This window comes from Athene cunicularia, assembly GCF_003259725.1.
Source record: "Athene cunicularia isolate RWA chromosome 2 unlocalized genomic scaffold, athCun1 chr2_part1, whole genome shotgun sequence".
Taxonomy (NCBI): domain Eukaryota; kingdom Metazoa; phylum Chordata; class Aves; order Strigiformes; family Strigidae; genus Athene; species Athene cunicularia.
Genome location: NW_020799095.1, coordinates 73605621 through 73631592, shown reverse-complemented (window position 1 = coordinate 73631592; position 25972 = coordinate 73605621). Strand labels below are relative to the sequence as shown.

Genomic DNA, 25972 nt, shown 5'->3' with positions numbered 1-25972 from the left:
TTGTTAATCAAAAACTTTTTATTTATAATGGAGCTTAGCAAATACATAATGAGCCCTGTAACACAGAAAGCCATTTGCAGCCTTAATACATGTAAAGATGCACATACTATAAGTTATAATGCAGTTGTACACACTGGGGTAGGATTTATAAAATGAACATCAGTTGCTTTAAACTTAGTTTAAAGCTTCCTGGAATTGTTCCAGGTTCTGATATGGAAGGTCTCTCTGTTTTGCTGTTGATACTCATGTGTTTTCTTTCTCTCTCCCATCCTCTCAACCTCTTTCTCCCTTTGCAGGCAAAGGCAGCTCAAGCATCTCATCCGACGTGAGTTCAAGTACAGATCACACACCCACCAAAGCCCAGAAGAATGCAGCTACCAGTGAAGGTAGGCAGCTGGTACTCATTATCCAGGTCAGGCCCCCCCAACATAATCCTAGCAGTTGTCAGAAAAGGAACCCCTCCTCCTTGTTTTCTGTGTATAGTACCATTGGTGTATTAGAAATTAAAAAACAGTTGTTCTTACTGTATATAGTTTCGATTCCTACCTGCTGTAGTTTCTGATTTAAGCTTGTGACAAAGGATTTAAGATACTTCTGCAGAACAAAAATGTAGGGGGTTTTGAGTAGTTTTGAATGTTACTTTTTCGACAAAGGCTTTTATACTTAAGATTTGATGTGATCTGATTTTGAACATATTTTTGAAGAATATACTTAATGGAAGCATTTTGGCATGTATTCTAGATTAAATCTCAGCTTTTCATACGATGAACAGCACGAAAATGTGAGCTGTTTGTGGCAAGCTTTCAAAAATGTAGCTATGGACATGAAGAGCTGACAAGGATTTAATTAGATTGACACACCTCACCTACAGTTACTGGAGTATGTGATCATCCAGGACTAGATTTTTAATGTCTAGGGGAAGGAGATGTCTTACGTATCAGTATTAATACACTGTTGTACTAACTGGCCTATGAACAGAGAAATGCTGATTCTTCCCTACTGCCTTCTTATATGTGAGTAGGTGTGCTCTGTTAAATGAAAGCATATTGGCCTGAGTTTTTACAGGAGTGTCTTCGAAGGCTGAGAGGAAATGATTAAATCTGTATGTAGTTTAATGATGTAAGATCAAAAAATTATTATTATTTTTTTAAGTTATAAATTTGTGACTTGACTAGCATTTCTGCTCAACTCTGACATAATAGGTTGGTTGTACTTGGTAATTATCAAATAATAATCTTGATTTCTTACACTTTTGTCATTACAAATTAAGTTAAAAGCTCTGTTTACTCTCAGTCTGGCTTTATTTCTTATGGTTAAAAGAAATCATAGGCTTTGAATAGTTCCAGCTTGGCAAGCTTGACTGTAGAATCTGTACAGTAAAAGCAGTTCATGTAAGTAATAAATGACCATATGAATCACAGGAGTTTATTGTTAGGCATGCATAATCCCATATCAAGAATGAAGATCTGGCACCTGTGTATCATGAAAGATACTAGTTTAGAATCTCTGCTTTTTAGTCCAGACAATAAATTTAATGATAAATGAATAAATGGTTAATAAAGTGAAGTTGAATAGTAGACTTCATGTTTCTCTAACCTTTAGATTCAAAAGTTTTGAGGTACCTGAAGGAGGTGAATTACCAGACACAAATTTAGGAAATGTATAAAAGTTTAACTTCTCTGTATGACAGCCAGGAAGAAAAAAAAACCCCACAAACCCCACAAAGGAATAGTGGAAACTCTGAACTCAGTACTTAACAATTGCTTTAAATTTCTGTTTTACTTCCATCAGTAAAGTATGTGGGTTTTTTTCTTATTTTCAAATCAGATAATGCAAAATAATCCTTTACTAATCTTTAAAATTTACGTTCTTAATCTAGCCCATTGTAGAGCTAATGAATACCAGTATTGACCCTGAAGTCTTCACCACTGTTTTGTAGCTGATTAATTCACCAGTGAGGGAGGTTTAAATGCAGGCCAGCAAATGCTGTAGTAAAGATATGTTTTTGAGTTCTTGTGCAGATTCAGAAAGGGTCCATAGCAGTGGAGTTATGTATTCTGTACTTGGAGGCAATTTCAGATGTGAGCCTAGTTTTTCTGGTAAGTGTGATTTGACACTTACTTTGACAACAGCAGAAGTATACTTGTCTCTTCAGCCTGTGATTTTACTAATTTCCTATCAAGTTTTTCTGCTGAGGAGTTACTAATGCGGATCGGTTCAATATTAATTGTCTTAATGTGGATTGTTGTATAATCTGTCAGATATTTTGAGTGTCATAACCAGGGAGCATAAAAGTTCTGTGAAGGCAAGTGAGAACAGAGACACGCAAATAGTGTTGGGGAAAACCAGGGACTGTTGAAACCAGTGCTGTTTCTGGAAGGCACGTTTATCAACTGGTGTGTGTCTGGATATTTTTAATGATGCTGCCTCTTTTCCCCATGTACAATAGACTTATGTTGTAAGAGGTTTCAGATGAACAGAAAGACTCCTACCTTCTGCAAGATGAGTAGAATTCTGTGCTTACAAGGCTGAATGCTTTTATACTGTTCAGTTAGAGTAGTGTCTAGGGACCAGCTAAGAACAGGAGCCTGATTGTTAGATGCTGTGCAAGCAATGGCAGTTCAGTCATAGAATCATAGAAACATTTAGTTTGGAAAAGACCATTAAGATCATGGAGTTCAACTGTAAACATAACACTAACAAGACCACCCCTAAGCCATGAGTGCCACAACTACATGTCTTTTAAATACCTCTAGGAATGGTGGCTCAACTGCTTCTCTGGGCAGCCTGTACCAATGCTTGACAAACCTTTCAATGAAAAAGATTTTCCTAATAACCAGTCTAAACCTTCCCTGGCAAGGGAATGTCAATGTCCCTGGCAAGGGAATGGCAAGTCATGTCTTTTCATTGGGGTGTTTATATAATATAACTGTTAGTTGAATTCACCTTTATAGCACTGCTCTAGTATTTACTTGACATGATACAGTAGTACCTACCCACCCCAGAGATTGGTAAATGTATCTTGGTCTTCACCCTCAGACTGGTTTATTGCAGGGACAGAGCTCCAATTCTGCCCTTTGCTTTAGCCCTGTGTTGTAAATTCGCAGCACTCTGTGCTGTTCTATGAATGAGCCACATGTGTGTGGTGAGATGTATGTGTCCTAGGTATGGAGGGGGAAGAAATATGAAACATTGCAGGTGATGTGAAATGATCATCATTGAACAAGGGGCAGATGGCTTCTTTGCATCCCTTGAATTTCTATTGGCAGCTGAATTCCTGAATGCCCAGCTCCGTGAAGAGTGCAGAATTTGTGTTTGAGGCTGAAGGCCTTTCACAGCTCCTGCTTTCCAGCTTTGCAAAACAGACCGAATTCTTTCCAGTTCAGCACAGCATGTCTTCTGTTTCTTTAAGACAGTTGACACAGCACTTGTTGAAGTTGAATCAATGAAATGCCTTGAAACAACTAGGAAGGAAACTGTGGGACTACTGAGTCATACAAGCTCTGTGTTACTCTACAGCAGAGAAGCAGTCATGTAAGGTACATCTTAAGCAGGTATGAATTCCCAAGGACTGCAAAAAGCTGTCCAGCAGGACTCTTGCTTTAAAGAGCAAACCATCTCAGGTAGTATCTGACAGCAGGTGTTATCTTGCCATCAGTTTGAATAATCAAATGAACAATGCTCTTCATCTTGTCTACTGCAACCACATTTGTCAAGTTTCATGCTGTAGTATTTCTCTATAGGATGACTACAATAAATGGTTTATGTGATATTTCAGTCCTAGATATGCTGTTAAGGCAACATCAGTTAAATCTCTTGATGGGAATGGGAGATGCAGTCAGTTATGGCCAAAATATGGTACCCTCCCTCACATTGTGGATTTTGAGCATCTGTAGACTTGTGGAGGGAGATTGTATGTTTCAGAGGCAAAATGGTTATGGTATTAAATGTGCCTGGGTGGGCTGCACATCCTCTACCAGTGAAGAACAGACAGTACGTGTTAGTACCCTTAGCCAAACCAGCTTCAATCAGTGATGCCTTGGAGAGGGAACTACTAACCTGTTTCTGCTGTGTTGAGCAATGCAGGCAGCAGCTGGCAGACTATGCCACTTCCTAAATTCAGAAACCAGTGATGCACTTGAGAGGGATGCAAAGGTGAGGCTATACTGGTGCAGAAGCTGAAGTCCAGTTCTCATGGTGGCTTTCACTTTCTGTACTTCAGAAATGGCAGGTGGCAAAAAATAGATGTCTGGTCCTCCTTGTAAATGAGATGATGCTGTAGGGTCCAATTTTTTTTTTTTTGGGCTACAGCTTGACTCAGAAGGAAGTGTGGTAGAGTGTGGGTGTGAATGGATGCTGATGCCTCCACACTCTCTCCTCTTCTGAGGATACAATTTATTTTAGTTTCGAATATATGTTGCCTTTTAATTCTTTCCCAGTCTCAGACATTGTCTATAATTCTTTATCCCATCAATCAATTACAGTTAGAAACTTGAGAACACATGAGTTTTTGCTAACCCCCATTGCTCTTCTGGCAAATGAAAGACTAAATGGATTTTTGTGGGCCATTTAAATGCAATTTGCTAGACACAGTCTCAGCTGGAATATTATTGTCTAAGACTTGATTTAGAAGATTAGACTGAATGTTTTTGTATGGGCTTACCTTGATCAGAGAGCTTTCATCTAACACTTACCTGCAGAGCATGGAATGTTATGTCCAGACTGGGTGCTTCATATTAACTTGACTGTTTTTCAAATAAAAAAACCAATACTGTTTGCATTTCATGTATATGGCTGTTAAGTGGTAATCCAGGGGCAGCTTTAAACTGAGAGCTACATGTATGAGCTACATGTATGAGTTCTAATTTATTTCTCAGTTTCTATAAAATCAAACTGAAGGATTAAGCATGAAACAAAATGCTGTTTTAGCAGAGGGGCTTAATGCTGAAATACCTGTGACTATATCCTGTTAAAAGTTTATATTTTGAATTTTGCTGAAATACAGTGAAGTCAGCTGCTGTCTTCTGCAGAAGTCAAAATTATATTTGTATTTAGTGATGCTGACTTTTAGGGACCTTCAGAAAGTAAGTATTTACCTTTGGTTTTCCTTCTACAGTACTCTGAGAATTCTAGAGTCTGGCTTACTCAGATGATGTTCCATGTACCTTAAATATACTTTAAAAAGACTGTGTTTGGAAAACAGATGAATTAAGAGAACACAGCTTTTCACCTGTTAGTGCTATGATGTATGTTTAGTGTGGAGATCGAATGCATTTGTATCAGCAGTACCTGTTTGTATGCATCTCAACAGAAGTATCACTTCTGAACTTTAGGAAAGACTAGAGAAGTTCCCCGTTCTCATAGATGTATCTGCCTTCCTGTTTTATTTGGGCTTCTTATTGGTTCTGGTGGATTTGGTAGTGTTAGGTTAATGGTTGGAGTCGATGATCTTAAGGGACTTTTCCAATCTAAATGATTCTGTTGTTCTGGAAGAAGCAGGCCCTATAACCTGGCTGGAAAAATTACATCTATTAGGAACCCTTCCACTGATTAAATCATGTATGTAAAAATGTAGCATTTTGCAAATATGTAATGCTTTAATTACTCATGTAATAGCGTTCCTTTTATGCCCTGTGCAAGATGATACCTGGCTAAGGTTGATCAGGCTGTGTTACTGTGGTCCTCAGTATCCTTTTATGATGGGTCCCTACCACTGAAGCTTCTTGAAGTGGATGGTATATTAGTGAGTGCTGGTCTATACTATGGAATTTTTGCTGTCCATCATCTTCCCCTGGCATGTGATAATTTCCAGAGAAAAGGATGGCTGTGAATGAGCAACTAGCCTTCTCTCATTAGGCTTTCAATCTGCTGAAGTCCTTGGGGGAAAAAAAAAAAAACAAACAACAAACTGAACAAAAAAAAACCTCCCAAACAACCAAAAAAAATCCCAAACCACAAAACACCAAAACCAAACCAACAAACAAGGCAAAACCAATCCAAAAGCAAGCAAACCAACCCACCAAAACCCAGACAAAAGCAAAGAAACAACACCTTCCCCAAGCCCCCACAAAACCTAACACACCCCCCACCCCCCAAAAAACCCCAAACCCATAATCCAACAAAAAACCTGGAGCTAAGAGCTACAGCTGGTGGCAAGTTTTATGAATTTAGGAGCTCTCAGTAGGACTTCTACTATTCTGAATATAGAAATACAGGAATTTGCTTGAGTTTTATTTAATTATGGAAATACCAGCTACTTAAATAGCTGAAACTGGATTTATATCCAGCTTTACATGAAAAAAGCATAGTTGGATAAGCTTTTCTAAGCGAAGTTAGCCTCAATTAATGTAACAATAGCAAAAGTTCTTCATGCATTTGCTGTACTCCTCTAATAATTTCTTAAGAAAATAACTTTCAAGTAACTTTCAAAACCACTGGAATTTGACTATTACTACTGCATCATTTTATTTTTCAAATTGAAGTGAATTAATGTGTAATTAATATCTAGTTGAGGAAAGTAAGAATAGAGAGTGTTCAGCCATACCATTCTTTGACGCTGAAGATATTAAAGTAATTTTAGAATACTACAATGAATAATGAAACAAGCAGCTACTTTTGAAACATTTTTATGAACTGTGGAAAGACAGCTTGAGCTTTATCAATATGTGAAATCTCTAAGCAGTCATTTTGGACTCTCTTTTGCTGTATTTAAGAATGATAGGTCCTTTATCCCTGGCTTTCATACTCAGAGGTATAGAAGATTAGTGATATCTTGGCTCTCTATATAGAAAAATCCGTTTTCCAGAAAAACTTGAGCTCTGTATCAGGAAACGTTTATCACTGCTGTACACAGGAAAATATTAAGTGACATTTCTTGAACACAGAAGTATCTATTTGGGTTGTGTACCTTTCATTTCACTTTGCAAGTGGGGGTAGAAAAGTACAGTTTACAAGACGTTTTCAAGGAGGATGTCATTCTGTTCATTTCTCTTGGCTTCATAATCACATTCTTTCAAAAGGTTGAGTTCAATAATTAATTAATTCAGTGAATGTTCCTTGCATTTTGCACAATGATGGACACTACAAAAAGTTTGGAAAGATGGAAGAACAAGTCCTTTGATTTTTTTGATATTTAAAATGATTCCTGATGGAAAATAATTTCAGACTGAGATTCAGGTGAGTGCAATCCTGATTTTATTTCAGAGGCAGATAAACATCTCAGAACCAGTTTGCAAATAGGCAACCCTTCTGTGTTTTATGGTTCACATAATAAGGTAGGTAGCTATGTTTAATATACTGGAGTTCCAGTGAAACTTTAGAGGGGTTCCTGTATCCTTCAGGACACTGAGCTAATAAAGCATTGTGGCAAAAGACTGTTGCTGAAGAGTGATGCTGTTTTCCACCCAGTTTTTCTTGATGATCCTTTTGGCAGCAGAGCTCATCTCTTCCTATATCAGATACCTGCTAAGAAATCTTTTCCTACTTCATTTCTTTCATATTTTTCCTTCCATTTTCTCTTTAACATTAGAAGTTTACTAACTCAGTATCAGAAATGAAAACCTATATATATTCTTTCTGGATGAATGCAAGCACATGCATAATTCCTAATTCTTTTGATGGTAGTTTTCTTCCTCTTTTATCTCTGTCCTTGTTTCTTTCCAGCATATCTTACTGAGAATTTGGGCTTTTGGTTCTACTGTTGAAGTACTGCTAAGCAGACTTTTTGTGCACCAAATAATGTCTGAATTTTGATATGAATGCCTGAATTTGCCCCTGCCTGCTTGGAACTGGGCTGAGATTCAGTTGGCTTTGAGTGAACTGTGCCTGTTTTGAGTTGGTAGGGAAACTGAAGATCAGGTAGGTTTCCTAGGGTTTTGTGTTACTTTTCTAGCAGTGGACTTTTCTAGAAAAGTGAAATGTTGCATTACTGAATGGGCCAAACCAGAATCATTTGAAGCCAAAAAATTGGGGAAGAATAAGAGGGGGATGGGAAGCATGACAGTTAATAAATCCAAAACTATAAACACTTTGGCAGAATAAACAGAGCTCACTATTTAAATTCCTTTATCCAACATATCTGAATGCACAAGCAAATATAATCACCTCGAGCAGTATGTGGAGGTACAAAGATGTAGAGGTTGTGCTTAGGCACCATTTTTGTGTTTAACCACATCTTGTTATGCTTTTGCTATCTAATAGGCGGTGTTCCTGCAAAGCTGTTCTGCTAATTATAACAATATCATTGCGATCAGCATTTAAATCAGAGTTCAAATACAAGGCAAAAGTAGTTAGGACATTGGCAAAGTTAAAGCTGCAAATTGAAACCTTACGTTATTCTGGCTAATTTGTACTGGATTGCTATAGCCAAATGTTTAAAACTTGCCCAAACAATACTAGGAACAAATTGGAAAGGTACATAAAACTGCAGTCTTACTTGATCTGCTGCCTGAAATGTGAGACCTACCAGAGCAAATGCACTTACAGTACAGTTAAAGAGAAATGATCCCAATTTGAAAACCCAGCATTAGCTTTTTCCAAAATAAGGTCTGATGCTTGGTAGAAGTGATTACAGTTTATTCAATTACCTGTAAATCTGATTTTAAGGGATCAAAGATCCCAGATGTACCGAACTACTTAAATACCGTTATCACAGGGAGGTTCTGACACTAAACTATTCTTTGTTATTGCCTATGCTAGCTGTTTGAAGTAGTTGCCTTCTCTCTGAAATGTGAAAAGTCATTCTGAAGTATCTGAGGATTGCCCAAAATTTGCTAGTCTAAACCCCAACTTTCTTGAATGCTAGACTGTCTTCTAAGACTGCTTGAAGAATATATACAACCTGATAATGTGTGTTTAAATATGTTGGGCTTATCTGTTTACCACAATTTATGAACTGACACTAGCAAGCTCCTCCAGATTAATTCTAGTACTTGATTGAAATAATGAAATAAAATTTGAATGGTGAGGTTTTGCCTTTAACTTGACGATCCCTGTTAAGAAGCTGTATTTTATTGCACAAAATATCCTGATTTATTTTCCTGTATCTTATCTTTTTATGTCAGTTTGTTAAATTGCTGTATAATTTTTCGGACTGATACTGCCAACAGTGCCAAAACTAGTAGCATGCTTGAGAAATATCCGCATAAAGTTGCTGACTCATTGTGTTCTTCTGGCTATTGTACCATAGTGCCTGCTACTGTGTTTTTCTCAACTTACTGAAGTTTGGCACCTCCTTGATTTTGCCAGCATTCCTCAGATTTCCCTTGAGAAGTGTGTACTGAGAATGGCTGACAAAAATGGCAGTTCAGGAGTAGATAATGGTAATTCTTGTGTTCTTGTTATTCTGCCTCCTGGATCATCATTGGTTTAGGCAGTTGCAATAGACTAGTCTGGAGGTATAAGCAGAAATTGTGAGCGTGGGTATAATCTGGTGATTAGCTGTCTACATATTCCTCTAGCCTTAATCAGTCACACTTGAACATATATATAACTTGTGGTGTTGTGCCTGCTGCATGTTCAGCAACTGTCCATTGTCATAGTGCCTTTTGTATTTAAAGCTAGTTTTCATCTTGGATTGTGATAATGAATCAGAAGTTTATATCTCTTGAACATCAAATTATAATTGATGTTTTAATGGTTTAATTAATTATTTTCTTTTTCTGATACAGGAAAACAAGTGCCCATAGCAGCCTGTCAGCTAGGGGATTTCTACTCACCTACTCTGGCCTCTTCTGTGTACATAGGCTTGTTAGAAGGCAGGCAGGATTTCTTTAGAGATGCATTGTAATGCTTGTTTGTAAGATTTGGTAGTCAATTTAGATCAGCATGTTTGAGTTACCCTCCAACAAAATGAAGTGCAGAGACTTTTCATAGGCATGTAGCCTACCTGTGATATGTCTATGCTGCCTTACAGGTGTGAATGCATGAGTGGGGAGAAGCTTGATGGCTTTACTGAATGACTGTAACCTGTTATGCTTCTTACAATGACTTGTATATATTGTAAATCTCCATTGTAAATTATTATCAGTCATGATAGTGAAATTTCAGTTTGTACCAGTGTCTAATCTATAATGCTTTTGTTTTTCCCTCACATTAAGTCCATTTCCATCTTGTATATCCAAGAGAGTGAAATTTTACAGTACTAGGAGGTATTCAATTTTTGTGGGAAGTCTTTTACTTGTCCATTATAGGTAAATAGTGCTAGGTAGGAATCTCTCAAAGATAAACATTAATTTTAAGAGATCTCAAGGATGTGGGTGGTAGGAATAAATTTGTCTTCCCAGTTATGAAGTTTGTGATTTGCTTATTCTGAAGATATTTATATGTTCATGTAGACATACATAAATATAGATTTTTTTTTTTTTTTCTCTTTAACAACTCTCCTGGCAAGATAAACATTTGTAAGCTTTTCCAGGTAGGTCTTTAGCTCCCATTTGAGCAATAAAATCTGAGTGGTACCTGAAACCTCAGAAACTGTGCACTGTGCAGAGCAGTTGTTTACCTTGTACGAGGAAGGACTTTTATAGTAGAACAGAAACAAATGTGGTCTAAATGATGAAATTGTAATTGGACTGTCTTCAGTGGGCCCTAGCTTGGGGGACTCTGTCTCCTTGGTCCTTCTTTATCCTTGGGTGATGTAAACCATTTGCTTGAACTCTGCTTTCTGAAATCATTATGTTCTTTGACGCTTTTGCTTTTATTTCAATTTTGAAACAAGATTTTAGTAACTTTTTGTAATCTGAGGTAAAATTACAGTCCAATCCGATTTTAGCTGTCAGTGTATTTTCTCTTTGCTCTTCCAGTAGAGTTAACTTTCTCAAACTTTTTTTTAATGCCCTAATACCTCAGATTCAGTTGTACTACACATTTTCTCTCCAGCCTTGCATTTGCATTTGGAAGCCTTTTGCAATGTTAAGCATGTGAGACTGATCAAGAAGCTGATGTGCCTGGTTTTAATTGGAGATTATTCAATATCTGGCTAAAATTCACAATATTTTGAATATGCTTTGGCTACTTCCAGTAAAAAGAACAGACATTAGTAGATGTCAATTGGTGCAGTTAATTTGTCAAGCTACTTGAGAAATGTATTTTTTTGGGAAAAAAATTCTTGAGGAACACATGTTTTTCTTTCTGCTGATGTGGCATTGGATGAATGATGAATCTGCTTGTATCCTTCATTTTTTTTAGTAAAGATCACTTCTGTCAGTGTCTAATTAAGGAAGACAGACTCCTGTAGCATTTAATGAAATCTGAGTGTTTTGCTAGACTATGCTAAGAATGTTGCCCCCAATGAAATTGTATCCAAATCAAAATAACAGCACTACCATTCAGTCACTGGGTTCAGATTTTACCAATCCAGTTAAATAGCTCTTTGGGATGAAAGAGAATTGGTGTATTAATGCTTTCATATACTTTTAATTTTGTAAATTATTTTTTAGAATGTGCATTTGTATATAGTAAAAAAATGAAATTAACCCAAACCATACAGGAAATGCTCATCTCCACCTAATATTTTCTGTGTTACTGTGATGGTTCCAGTCTTATAAGCAATGTTTTTTAAAAGGAGAAGACTGGGAGGCTTCAAAAGCAAATGTGAGATTCTATCTTGAGAAACTATTTGTCATGAATACCAGTAGATGTTAATTTTTAATTAGACAACAGAGAAATGCTGATATGAACTGAAAAACAAGGCTCAGAACTGATGTCATTTGTCATATGTCCAGATGTCTTTTACTGGTTATTCTAGTTCTGATTTGGACAGATGCCTAAGGGGAAAGCACAAGGATATCCTCTTGAATCTGGTGATAAATCAATGCCCAGATTATTAGAGCAACATTATTATCCATCATTCATGCATTGACACAGAACTTTAAGTGGTTCTATGCTGATTAAATATTGCACCTGCTAATTTCGTAGAAACTGGAACATACAATGTTAGAGCAACTCCTTATATATCCGTAAGAGAGAAAGATCTTTCCTCATGTATCTTGGAAATAAGATGAGCATAGAAGGACAATATGCCATGAACTTGTTACTATTTAACGTGGGCTCTAAATTAGAGCAACCATGTTTGAATATGTAATATTCCTATCTAGGAAGGAAGAATAATGAAACTGTAACTGAACAGTAACAGAAATACTGGCCTAAATGGGGGTGGAAAGGATTGTAGTTGGGAACTACAGGCACTAAAACTAGGTGAAAGAAACTGAAAACCAGATCATATTAGCTGCAAAGTCATAAAAAAATTAGAATGTGTTTAAAAGTATGAGTGACCAAACCTTTGTGTCCTACTGTCTGTTGCTCAAGATGATATATTATGCTTATAAACTTAACAGGCTCAGATACTGCTGGAAGGATAGAGTGTTTCCTTTGGGGCCCCTTCATAGAACTTTTGTCTTTTTATGTGAATGGTTAGCCAATTCAGGCCAGAGAAACAAGTGCTTTGTAGTGGATAGTTTAGTTAATGGCAAACGTAATAATCATGGTGAAACTCTGGAATTCAGTGACTGCCAGGAAAACTGATATATCGTGTTACTCCAGTAACTAGATAGGCTTCTGTTTTGTCAATTATCAGGCCTAGCATAAGGGACACAGCCAGCATAAAGAGGAACCAATAACCAAACTGTATTTGATACAAAAGGGTCAGTACATGGGTGAGCACTGGGGGTACAAACAAGTCAGATTATACATAATTGAGATCAATCCCACTGACCCCAACAACACCACCACATGACCAACAATGGGTGGAATAAATGGTGAAATGCAGCCTCACATAGAAGGGACAGGAGACAACTGAGTCAACAAGCCAAAACACATCAGACCAAGGAAGCCACACACTGAATCTCCACACAGCCCACACTTACAAAAGCCAGATCTGACTGGAGCCCAGTCCCAGGGAGGCAGGAGGTCCTTCCCCAACAGGGAACTCTGCACAGGACATCCACCTCACAGACAGACACTGCCCCTGCCTGCAAGGGGTCCCAGCTTTTATCCCCAAGCGGGACACCTGACCTTTGGTTACTTAATGCCGACACCTGGGGCTCATTTACCCAATGGCTCTCCCTGCCAGGCCGGCCGCACCCTGGAGGGAAGCCTAAAGGCAAACTCACCCCCCCTTTGTGAAGGGCTGTGGGAATCACCCAGATGTCAACCTTAATTTGGGGCTTGGGGTTGAAACCCCAGCATTTCAGCTTCCTTGATCCAAAAGATAACTGATTAACTGTATGTGAAACTTACTGATATTTATCTTGGGATTGTGACTGTTCTAAAAAATAGTTCACATATCAGTCCCAAAATGTTGCTTAGTGTCCTGAATTAAATGATAATTTGGATTTTCACAGAATAAAATTAAGTGTTGCTTACTAACTTCAAGTCCTAACAGAGGCCGTATTTCTTCAAAACTTTGGAAGAGTTCAGTCAGTGTTTGAGGAAGTCATGGAATCTTGCAGATAGATTCCATCAAAATTTCCTTATAAGCTGAAGTATTTGACTACTTAAACTGTTCTTGAAAGAACTAATTTGCACTGGAATAGGGGTCTTGCAGATTTAAAAATGCACCCATCTTCATAAGAAGTTGTTACTGGACTGAAATAAGTAATCAAAAAGTTATTATTTTTCTATATCCCTTTAACAAAGGAATATCCCTAGAGCTTGTAATAAACCATTACACAAAGTCTCTACAAAAAGAAAATACAGCTGAAACTTGAGTGAAAAACTGAGGTATGTTTGTCATTTCATTTTAACCTCAGGACCAAAGTAATCTTGGTACGAAATGGACTGTTGTCAGTGATATTGGTCTCCATTTATGTCCTGACACATTTCTCTATAGAAGAATAGATAAATCTCTCTAAGAAAAATTTGTGTATTTTAGGTGATAAGGTGCTATTTGTGTGTTGGGTTTTTTACTTACTTGTGTTTGCATTCATTTGCTTGTGACCAGGAAACTAAATTCAAGATTTGGATGAGCTTCAACTCTTCCCATTTGTGCATGTATTGAAATTTTCAAGAAACCTCTCATGAGAGGATGCTTAAATGAAAACATGTTGCCAGTCCTCACCTCTTTACACAGTGTTGCAGTAGTTTGCAGCTTGTATGTTTACTCATTAGAAAAGCTAGAAAGGTTTTGTTGCCTTGTTTGCTTCTTGAAAATTAAACAAGTAACATGAATTCTATTCTGACTTTGAGTATATTGTAATACAAATGTGATTCAAATATCAACGGCAAGTATTTGGTTTTTTTTTGGACAGTAATCTTCTTTTCAGTTCTGACCTAGTTTTGTGGACACACTTGTTGTGGTCTGTGAATGACTTGCTCAGCTCAGAATTAGTTTTTTTACCAGGCTTGGAAGCTTTTAGACTGTCGTGCTGTTTTATTGACAAACTAGCTTAATGTCTTCATCATCTTCAAGTCTGTGTTAATTTGATTCAAATGAAGGACATTTCTGGCACCAGTTTGTTGGGGCATCCTATGCAAAATTCTGAAAGTGACATGATGCCTTAGCTCATCAAGTCAGATGCATTTAGTATGAGTCATCTTAATGTGGATGTATCTCCATCACAACTGCCACTCATCTTCCCAGGTTCCCCTTTTTAAATATGTTATTACAGAGGTGTGGCCACCATGGCTAAGTGGCTTGGCCTTTGAGAAGCTTTTCACAGGGGGCCACTGCTGTAGATCCCTCCCTAGCTACCAAAAACCTGCCATACACACAAAGCCAGCACATTCATGAAGGACAATTTGATGGAATAGAAGTTGAGATTGAATTTTGTAATGTTTAACTGAAGTTTATATTGGAAGTGGTACAGTTCAGAGTTTCATTTTTGCATCTCATTGGAAAATTTTATAGAAAATACTTAACATTTTCTTTAATCTAGTATAATGCTCAAACATGCAAGTCAGACCAGCAAAATCCTTTTTATTTGTCTGCTTTCCTGTGGCAACAATATTTCTTTGCATGACCCTGATTTTACCATTGCTCTGGCAAGCTTTGGAAGATACCAGTAGCCAATATACTAGAAACCTGTTGGATAATGGAAAGGCCATGGCTTTAAAGACCTGTATGCCTGCCTTCACCTACTGTCATGCTCAAAGCTTGTTTTGCTGGGCACTGTGTTCCCTTGGTCACATGGATGATATCGGACCCTATCCCTCCTAAGTTCAGCTCCTGGAAATGTCTTGTCATTCCTTATTCCTACAACAGTCTTCCACTTTCTGAATGTGAGATGAAGCTGTCCTCACTGCCAGCTTGTTGTTTTCATGAGTATGTTGGCCAGGCTCAAATGATATACATCATGTTACAGGCTGCTTACTGCCAAATTCTAGTCATATATATATTGCTCAAGCTGCGAACCTCCAAAGCAAACACAGAGAGGAAATCAAAATTAAATTAATCCTCTCCAAGGATGTATAAAGAATGGTTGCACTGAGGTTTACAAGTTGAGGGTGAGAGGGGACCATTGGCTGTGTGGGAGTCAGAAGCCACTGGTATGCACAACCCCTTTCTATTGCATTGCTTGTCTGGGCTGGAGATGCTTAGGATGAAGACCTTAAGATTTTTTTTTTAATGACAGCTTGATAAATCACTTTGCAAAACCATGGTAACTATAGAACCATAGGGCATTCTTGGAAGTTTGCATTCACAAGATTAAAGGCAAATGAATCACAAGTTTCTGGAGCCCTCAGAGCTGTGTATTTGCTTCGTGTGATGTAGCCAAAGCACCTTAGCTAAGACTGAAAAAAGCTCTGGAATCTTCTCTTCTGGATATAGTACGAAGGCTAGATTGGAGACCTACTTTGTTACTCTTGGTTGAGAGGACTGGCTTAGTTCTGTTGTTCTGCTGCTTTCTGGCTTAATGCTGGGTTTGGGCTGGCCAGCAGGAGAAATCGGTGTCTCTTGAAGGCTTTGATGCCAGCTCCCTCAGATGGGATAAGGGGAAGAGATGTGAAGTAGTGGCTGATGGCTTTCTTGAAACACCTACTCCATTTTCGTGTGGAAAACATAGGTGAAAGGAGTGAGTACTGTCTGCAGGTGATGAAAATGAAATAGAATTGCATGGCAGAACGCTGTGTAATTGCAAAGTAGACTTGAATGCTATTTCATCCAGAAAAATGTTTTTCTTTTTTGTTTTTCTGGAGTTACAGGCTTTGAATTTTGATAATCTCGCCTGAAATGAAATTATATCCTATGTTGTATAGTTATTCAGAAAAAAATGCCTTAACAAGTAATGGCAGTCAGAGTAAATAATCTGCTTCCACAAGCAGAAAAATAGGCTTGATTGAAGTGACAATGAGGACTACTCTTCAGTAAATATTGTTCACATCAAGAAGGAAGCAAAAACCTTGCTTGTTTTTTCTATAACTTAAAATGGCTTCAAGAGTGTAAACCTAATACAGAATGTCATCAGTGGTCACCATGATCTACCTGCTTCTTGCTCTGAAGTTTATTGAGTTAGGAGCAGTTCAGCTGTTGTCTTGTACAATTTAAATGTCTGGTTAAATTATTTTGAGAAGTAAAGCTGTAACTGAGTAGCTTAATCTTGAATTGTTCTGGGGGAAAACTTTGAAAATGAACACACCTGATGTAGATGAGTTCAGAGGTTCAAAATGTACCCTGCTTGATCCTGCTAGTACAGAGGAAAGCATCTACTTGCAGTCTTGCAATATTATTTGTGACTGAGACTTCACTGCTCCCTGTTGTTCATGATGAGACTTGCAGAGAATAGTAAAGCTTTTCCGGAAGAGCTCCTGTGTTGAGAAGTTACTGGTGTGTTGTCCTGCTGCAAATTCTGCGATATCTTGTGTAAGCTTAAACTTTGTACAAGTTCTGTATGATTAATTGTACTGATAGGCAAACAATTTTCCATGGCTTTCCTGATAAATGTGTTGATTTAGGTTACTGGTGAAACTCAGATGTCATTAATCAAGTACGTAGTGTAGACCTAGAAGGAAGAGTGTAGGAATTCTTGTCTATATTTCTTAATGACTGTACAAGAACTGACCGCTTGCCAAAACAGTTAACAGAGTTTAAGTAATGTACTGTGAATGTCAGCTTGTTTATCTGCAGACCTCAAAATTTTTCCAAGACTTCCTTTTTTTTTTTTTTTTTTTATATCTATCATCTATCTATCTATCTATCTATCTATCTATCTATCTATCTATCTATCTATCTATATCATGGATAGTAAAAGTTCTGAACCCTCAGGTAGAAACTTCTGATGTAATGAGATATCTGCTGAAAAAGGAACTGTTCTGGGGAGAATGAAGAAACTTGCAAGTCTTAGAACCTGTCCTTTGAAGCTGTCATTTATAATTTCAGTCTATTTCCTCACGTACTAGTGAAGCAGGGCAGCTATCAGCCATTGAAGGTAAACTTCAGCAAGATGTAAAAAGGTTGGGTTTATTTTTTGTTTGTATAAATGGTGAATGTTAAATTATAATCTTAATGACTCATTTAACAATACTTTGTCTTATATGTAATATACTTATTTCTAATTGAATACTAATACCTGTTTATTCAATCAGTTTGATACTCGATGGCTCTGAATCAAGTTAAGACTTTGACTTAAGTTGTGTTATGTAGCAAAAGCCTGGAGCATGAGTCTGTCAGAGTATGTGCTCTACCTGATAGCTGTGTAGCAAAGCAAAAAAATATAGTAGGAAGGGTAGCATGGGTCTTGCAGTAGTATTTAATGTCTAACAGATTTGGGAATGCTGCTTTGGGAGTTGTGTGATCATAAGAATACAGTTTCTTCCTTAAAGGTCTATAAACTTCACCGCTAAAATTATTGCAAGGACACGATTTTCTTCACTAACGAAGAAAATTTTAAGATGGAAAAGGTTACGTCAGTGGGCAGCGCTTTCTCAGTGCTTTTGTATTCTTGCTCCTACCATGTTGTAGATACTACTGTCTGCCAAACTAGACTAGTTTGTAGAAGTTAAATGCTGATCCTAGTGAAAAGGAATTGTGTAATTTGAGGTAGTTTATTTTTCATAATCCATTAACGTAATTAAAACTGATCACAGCTTGGTTGTGGTTTTGTCAAAAGTTAAATTGTAAAATAGAGTAAGGATTTTACTTTAATTTTTGAAGTTCAATGAATGACAGTGGTTAACCAATGAATATTTTTTTTTTTTCCTCTAATCTGTTATAAAAGTTCTTCTGCAATTGGAAAGCTGCTCTTTATATAGATACCCAAGTGTGCATATTTGGTAATTGTTTCCTGGTAGTATCTAAAGCAAACATTGCTATTGTAAAAAAGAAGCTTCCCTTGATGGACAGTGTAAAATGAAGTGGTTTTTAATCACTGTAGCTTTTGCTTGAAACACAGAATAATTTTATATTCCTATTAATGTATGTATGCTGGATATAGGGTATGCATTTATAGTGTATATTTATTTATAGCCATTTTATTAATATATAAATACAAATGTATATGACTGAAAGATCTTCAGTCTTACAAGAAATGCTAGCAACTATCTGGTTTAGACAGTTGTAGTAAAGCTCTTAAACTATGGAAAATATGCATATTTCCCTTTTCTATCTTAGCTGAAATATTCCGCAACATTATTTTTGTACAGTGATTTTTTTTTTTTTTGATTTATTTTTTTTTTTACAAAAACAGGTTTTCATATTTAGTTAGCATTGTCTTCTGTCAAGTAGCATGGCTTGAAAAGTAGTCTTTTGAGTCTTCAGATTTCAAATAAGATTTTTTCCCCATCTACCTTCCACTTTTGTACTACATACATAAAACTATAGTGAGAAAATTGTTAACAGTATTGAATTGCCTTACTTTTTCCTCTTTTTCTCCCTGCCTTATTTTGGAGACCAAGTTAATGCTCCATCTAGGTAGACTTGATAATTGGAATTGTTCCAAGTCCTGTGTGTGGAAACAAGGCAAGGATAGACTAGAGAGTTGAAAATCTGCCAAAAGAAACTTGAGTGGAATAGCTTAGTTCGTCTGGTGCTGCACTTTCTAACACCATGGGGCTTTTTAAAGGTATTTCCGTTCTCAGATATATATGGTCCATCGGGTGTTACGGGAGACAAGCACCTTTGTAATGAATGAAGTTCATGTCCTGCAGCACTTAGGTGGGATTTCAGTCATCTTGGTAAGGAAGAAGGGATTGAGATAAGGTCAGCCATACTGTTTTGACACCATAGAAGCTTGTGCTATTTAAGGTAAAAACTGCTATTATGTATATAGGTGACAACAAGTACTATAGGGTCTTCAGAAGGCAAACTATGTAAATGAAGTTCTTCCAGAGTTCTCTCATGTTGGCATTTCAAATGCCTTCCTTCAGCTTGCAATGCACTAAATTAGAATATACAATTTTCTCTCTAGATTGAATTTGAAGTACTTTCAGTTTTAAGCTGCATGTTTACTTTTAAGATGCATCTTGGTAGTTGATTTGAGGGCTTCTGAGTGTATTTCATTAGAAGTGTAATGCTTAGAGTAAGTTCAAGGGAAAACAAGAATGAAACAAGTCCAGAAAACCTGACCGATAAGGGAGATCACTGAAAAGTCTGTATTTCCTTAGTCTGGGGTAAGGTTGGGAAGGGAAGAGGAAATAAGTATGTCTTCGAATACAGAAGAATTTACTGGAAAGGAGAAAGGATTAACATCTTGTCCACATTTGCTATTGATAAGAGAATTAGATTTTAATATTAAATCAAACTTTCCTGCGTGCATTGAACTAGAAAATGGTAGGTTCTGGTGTCTCTACTGAGACACGAAGGAAAGAAAGATTGGCTTGGATATTTGTAGGACTTAGCTAACACTGCTGTGAAATGGAAGAAGTAAAGATGAAAAGGCACTCCTGATGACCTTTTTTCAGACTCTACACCTTATCTGCTGTCACATCAGACTTGTTCATAAATGAACATTTTACTTGTGATAGTGCTAGCATCACCCTGTAAATTGGAAATGGATAGTCATTTATGAATTAGGAGTGTATTCACACTATGGACAGACCCCACCTGCCTATGTAAAAGATAACTTCCTTCCAGTTTTACTACAAAATTCTGGATTTTCCCTCTAGAGAATATTAGCCTAAAGAAAACAGGGATTTGAATTGCCTCACAGGCTGGAAAAGCATCACTGGCAGTGTAACTCCCAAGGTAGTTTTCTTGGAAATGGCTGAGAGGTTTTGTACAGAGTCTCCAGGAAGCCTTTAATACGTTTGATCTACCTGTTCTGTTGTTAGATCAACTTTTATAGGCATTAAAACTATAGTAAAATCTTTCATAAGGGCATATGGGGAAAAAAAAATATTTGGCCTCTGTCTTCACAGAAACACATTAAATAAAACAGAATTTAGATGTTCCTCTGTGCATGGGAAGGAGTCAAGTATAAGAAAATGTGGTTTGGGAGTTCATTGAAAGTATGATGCATGGTAAATGAATAAATTATTTTACTAGAGCAAAGATATGTAAATAAAAGGGATCACTATTTGCTATAAACCCTGTTATAGTCTTCACTTCAGGTAATAAAGTGTACTTAGTTGCTGCATCAAAGCTTGTAGGCTCTGACTGAAACTTAACCTCACTGTAAAGTTTGATAGAGTTTGAATTTACTTCCAAAGTCTAGATGATGAATGTCATAATTTCCTTCTTATTATGTTAAAGTCCTTCCTTAAACCTTAGGATGAGAGGATATTCAATATAGGAAGGGACAATAGGAGGTTGCCTGTAGTTTCCTGTACAATTCTGGCTTTTGTTTGGTGATGATTGCTATCTGTAGTAGCTTTTTTTCAAAGCATCTCAGGTTTTTTTGTGAACTGATAAAACTGTAGACTTAAAGAGTATTTTCCAGATGTGGAATCTCCCTCCCACTCCCGTCTTCAGACATAACATGCGTATGTGCCGGTTCACACTGATGCTATATATATGCAAGTGACAGTGAGAATGATTACCAGGAAGAGCTGAAAAGTTTCTTTCCTGAAAGTTAAATCAGTCAGCACTGCCGAGTATGAATAATAAATATGTAGGATCCCTGAAGGTAGACAGAACAAGATTACTTTGAGGAGAAAAATAGATAATAGAAAACATAGAGATGTCCTTCCATTTTTTCAGTCTAGAGAATTGTTTAACAATTTGAGTAAGGTTACTGCTTGAAAAAGCATAGCTATGTTGTCTAACTGTGAAACCGCTAGGCCTGCTAGAAACCAACAAGAGGTTTGATATGAAAAAAGTAATAGATGAAATTAAACTTTATTTTCTCATGGAAAGCACTAAGTGTTTTGAAATATTTCAGGTAGAAAATTATATGGTGCTGTACAAAACCCCCATTTTTAAATATGGGGTGATCTAATAACATGATAAAATATAATACATTTTAACAAATAATTTTGGACCCTTTAAGAGGAACAGTTAAGTTTCTTACAGTTTGAAGCCGTTCACTTTAATGTGTGTGGTGAAGCTGTTCAACCATTAACCTGTGCAACACTTATACAAAAGGATGACAGTAGTTATATTACATCACTTCTTGGTGTGTCTCTGTGGTGTGTGCTGTTGATCTTTATCTGGTTTTAGCCCTTTTCATTGAAGCAGGTTAACTATTTTTGTGAAAGTTAATTGAGAAAAATATTTTGTAATCGTACTATGATGCTTACTGGAGTTTTATTGTTAATTTCTCTAGCTGTGAAATAGCGAGTCTGAGATTTGAATTAGGGTGGTGTTTGTCACCATCTATCCCTGTCATGTGTCCCTGGGGTGCTTGATCCATATTATGTTGTGTTACAAACCCTGGAACATTGCATTTGGCTGTGTTTAATGAGACTTGTTAGAGCTTAGCCTTTAAAACCTTCGGTGTCGCCATGAACATGACCTAGGATCATTTGCAGAGGTACTAAAGCTGATAAAGACACTGCTTCCTAGTTCCCCAGTGTCATCCCTATACTGCTTGCACAGATGCTGTGGTTTGGACTGAGAAAACAGAGAAAGAAAATAAGCAAGGGTAAACAACTTGTGAAGAAGAAAAACCAAAACAAAACCCCACCCTTCCCACATTCATGCCCCAAATCACCAAACCTTAGAAATTAGGGGCAGACACTGGATGAGGAAGTGTTTGTGTTCTACAACCATCTGTGAAAAGGAAGCTGATTGGGTATCTGAAGGGGGAAGGAAGATAAGAATTAAAATCTGAATGGTAAGAGCCCTTGCCTGGTCAGGAAGAGTGGAACAGGGTAGGAAACCAATAAAGAAGATGGCTACTTAGTGTCTTCTGTTTGTAAATGCTACAAAATCCATTGGTCACTTCTCGTTCGTCTGTGCCTTCTGCCCTGGTATATGAAAACTGTTATTTTTTAATTCTCCGTTTGCTTGAATAGCAAAGGTTTGTGTAGTGGATCAGAAGGTGATCATCAGTTGTTGAAACAAACAGGTTTCAATGCAAGTCATAATGTCAAGTTTTATTTTAGGTTGGATTTTTTAAATTAAACTTAGCAGTGGTACATGACCTACAGTAGTCATAGCTTTGAACTCAAGTATAATTAGGAAATTATGTAAAACTTTAATTTACCTTTGTCATGCTCTTCGGAGCTTTTCTGCCTCAATTGATATTAAGACAGGAGGGTGCTCATTCAAGGAGCTACTGTTTATATTTTGTGGTCACTCTGTGGTACCAGTATTTCAGGTATAGTCCTCACAGTGTATTTAACTATCTTTCTGATCTACCAAGAAAGACTTGGGGTGGGTTGCATGTAACCACTCCTCAGTTGCCTAATAGTTTTTGGGGGTGCAGTGATGATCTATCTAACAACAAAGTAATTTTGACATTTTTCAAGTGTTCTGCATTTTAACCTTAAGTTTTTACCTTGCACTCAAGAATATGTGAAAACACATTCCATGTGTACAAAATGGTGGCCCACAGCTTTAGGGACTTTGTTAGGGCATATCTAGACTCCTGGTATTGTAATGCTGAGCAAACTCCTGTTGTGGATTTTGCTGTGAATAAACTACTACTACTACTACTTAATAATTTTATCACACAGTTCTTTTCGGACAGTGTGCCTTGTGCATGTCATGTGGACTCCTCTCTTAAATGAAGAGTGAAAAATTGGTATTTTGTCTTGTAAATGACTACTAGTGTAGTCCCATGCAGTAGAGAAGAAGAAAAACTGATAGGCCTCTGTTTATTTTCTAGCACTGCAGTGCTTGACTTTATAACCTTACTAGTATTTTTAAATGCAAAAAAATAAAGTGTATGATTCCAGTATTGCTCAGTCCATTTCAACAGGCAAATGAACGGAAGAGCTAAACCCAAACTTCTGCTACGTGGATTCAGCTCCCAGCTTTGTTTCAAGCTGACTCACACTGCCCAATTTCTTCAACTCTTCCCAGTTTTCATGTGGTTATAGGCTTAGATTTTTGAACTAACTCTCAATGTACTTTAAAAAAAAAATTAAAAAAAAATATATATATATATATTTATATTTATTTATATATATATATATTAATATATATATATGTATATATATATATTTTCTGTGTTTCTTAAATGGCACACTTAAGGTTTTTTTGGCTACCTGAACCTCTGTGTCTATCATAAATCATGTGAGTTTGCATGATCATCAGATGCTAGTGTGTGTGAATGCATTCTTACACTGTTGTGAACAAACAGGAAACCTGGTGAGCTATAAGCTAGTCAGTCTCACCTGTGTGCCCAGTAAGATCATGAAGTGGATCCTTCTGGAAACTATGCTAGGGCACATGGAAAATAAGGAGGTGACTCGTGACAGCCAACATGGCTTCACTAAGGGCAAATTGTGCCTGACAAATTTGGTGATTTTCTGTGATAGGGATGCAGCATTGCTATTAGATAAGGGAAGAGCCACTGATGTCATCTATCTGGACTTTTGCAAAGACTTTGACACTGTCCCACACAACATCCTTGTCTCTAAGTTGGAGAGACATGGATTTGACAGATGGACTACTTGGTAAGGATTTGGCTGGATGGTTGCACTCCAAGAGTTGCAGTCAACAGCTTGATGTCCAAGTGGAGAGCAGTGATGAGTGGTGTTTCTCAGGGGTCGGTACTGGGACCAGTGCTGTTTGATATCTCTATTGGGGACATGGACAGTGGGACTGATTGCACCCTCAGCAAGTTTACCAATGACACCAATCTGTGTGGTGCAGTCAACATGCTGGAGGGAAGGGATGTGCCATCCAGAGAGTCCTTGACAGGTGGGCCCGTACAAACCTTAGAGTTCAACAAGGCCAAGTGCAAGGTCCTGCAGATGGGTCAAGGCAATCCCAAGCACAAATACAGGCTGGGCGATGAGTGGATTGAGAACGGCCCTGCGGAGGAAGGACTTGGGAGTACTAGTGGATGGAAAACTGAATGTGAGCCAGCAATGTGCACTCACAGCCCAGAAAACCAACCATATCTTGGGCTACATCAAGAGAAATGTGGCCAGCAGGTTGACTTCATTGTCCCCCTCTCCTCTGCTCTCATGAGACCCCACCTGAAGTACTGTGTCCAACTCTGGGCCCCCAAAATAAGAAGAACATGGACCTGCTTAAGTGAGTCTAGAGGTGGGCTGCATGGACCTGCTTAAGTGAGTCTAGAAGGCTGGAGCATCTCCCCTGTGAGGAATGGCTGAGGGGATTCAGCCTGGGGAAGAGAAGTCTCTGGGGAGATCTTATAGCAACCTTCCAGTACTTGAAGGGGGCTACAGGAATGATGGGGAGGGACTCTTTGTCAGGGAGTGTAGTGACAGGATGAGGGGTAATGGTTTTAAACTGAAAGAGGGTAAATTCAGATTAGATATCAGGAAGAAATTCTTGACTGTGAGGGTGGTGAGACCCTTGAACAGGTTGCCCAGAGAAGCTGTGGCTGCCCCCTCCCTGGAAGTGTTCAAGGCCAGGTTGGACGGGGCTTTGAGCAACCTGATCCAGTGGAAGGTGTCCCTGCCCATGGAAGGGGGGCTGGAATTAGGTGATCATTAAGGTCCCTTCCAACCTAAACCATTCTATGATTCTATGAAACAAAGTGTATTTGTAAGCTTCACAGCCATTTTCCTTCCAGTTACCTATGTTTTCCATAAACCTAGGCTCCCATTTGCTGTGACCTCTCGAGGTAAGAGAAAGGGAATGAGTTTGTAGTTTGTCTTACTACTGAACTCAGGCCAAATAGTGACTAATGAACATAGCAGATGTTTCTACTTTTGAAGGCTTTTTTTGGAAAGAACTTTATTAACCAATTTATCCTTCCTCCCAGGAGATATCAGGACAGCGGTGAAGCTGAGATCTGACAATTCATTACATAAGAGAAGAAAATATTAATATTGACCCTTGCTATGTTGACAGTAGGATTTGAATCTAACCTTCTGCTCTTTTTGCTCAGAAAAACACATCCAAGTAGAGTTTTCTTCAAATCATTCTGCTACTGTGCTACGTTGTGATGTCAGCCACATTTTGAGTAATTTGGAATATAAAGAGACAGATTTTGTGTGCAAATCCAGGGTAGCTCCATTGGCTTAATAGTGTTACTCCAGATATTTATTCATCTTACCATTCATGAGATCGTAATCTCACCTCTGTTTTTGATGAACAAAGAACCCATGTTTGATTTGGTTAGCTATTGGGATAGGAGGGCTGTGAAGCTGAAAGGTTATAATGAGTTCCTTCTCCTCCTTTTGTTGATGAGCTCTCAGAGGCATTCATCTGTAGTTAATTATGTTAAGCATCAGAGAGGATGGCTGTGTTGAAGTTTCTTACCAGAAAGTGCAAGGAATTTTTGCAGGCAACGTCTTTTCTACAGTTCTTTATGTGCTTCAGTGGGTGTTCTCTTACCTTCTCTTCCTGGCAGTAAGGTAAAGGTAACAGCTGGGATGGCCTCTGTGCCAGCCAGTGAACAGGAGATAAGTGGAGTTGATTTAGTCTTTTTTAGTAGTAGTAGAAGTTATGGAAGATGATCATGAAAAAGATAACACAAGCATGGAGGTATCCTCATAGTCTTTGTTCTCTGCAGCT

The 25972-nt window shown here is 37.7% G+C and overlaps 1 protein-coding gene across 1 annotated transcript in view; it reads left to right on the top strand.

Moving 5' to 3' along the window:
* Positions 1 to 301: 301 nt before the first annotated feature.
* The window catches only part of FBXL7 (F-box and leucine rich repeat protein 7), a 147201-nt gene continuing 121530 nt past the window's right edge, over positions 302 to 25972 (top strand). The window contains exon 1 of the mRNA XM_026843431.1: positions 302 to 386. The gene's annotated coding sequence lies outside the window, so the exon portion shown is untranslated. The remainder of the gene's footprint in view (positions 387 to 25972) is intronic.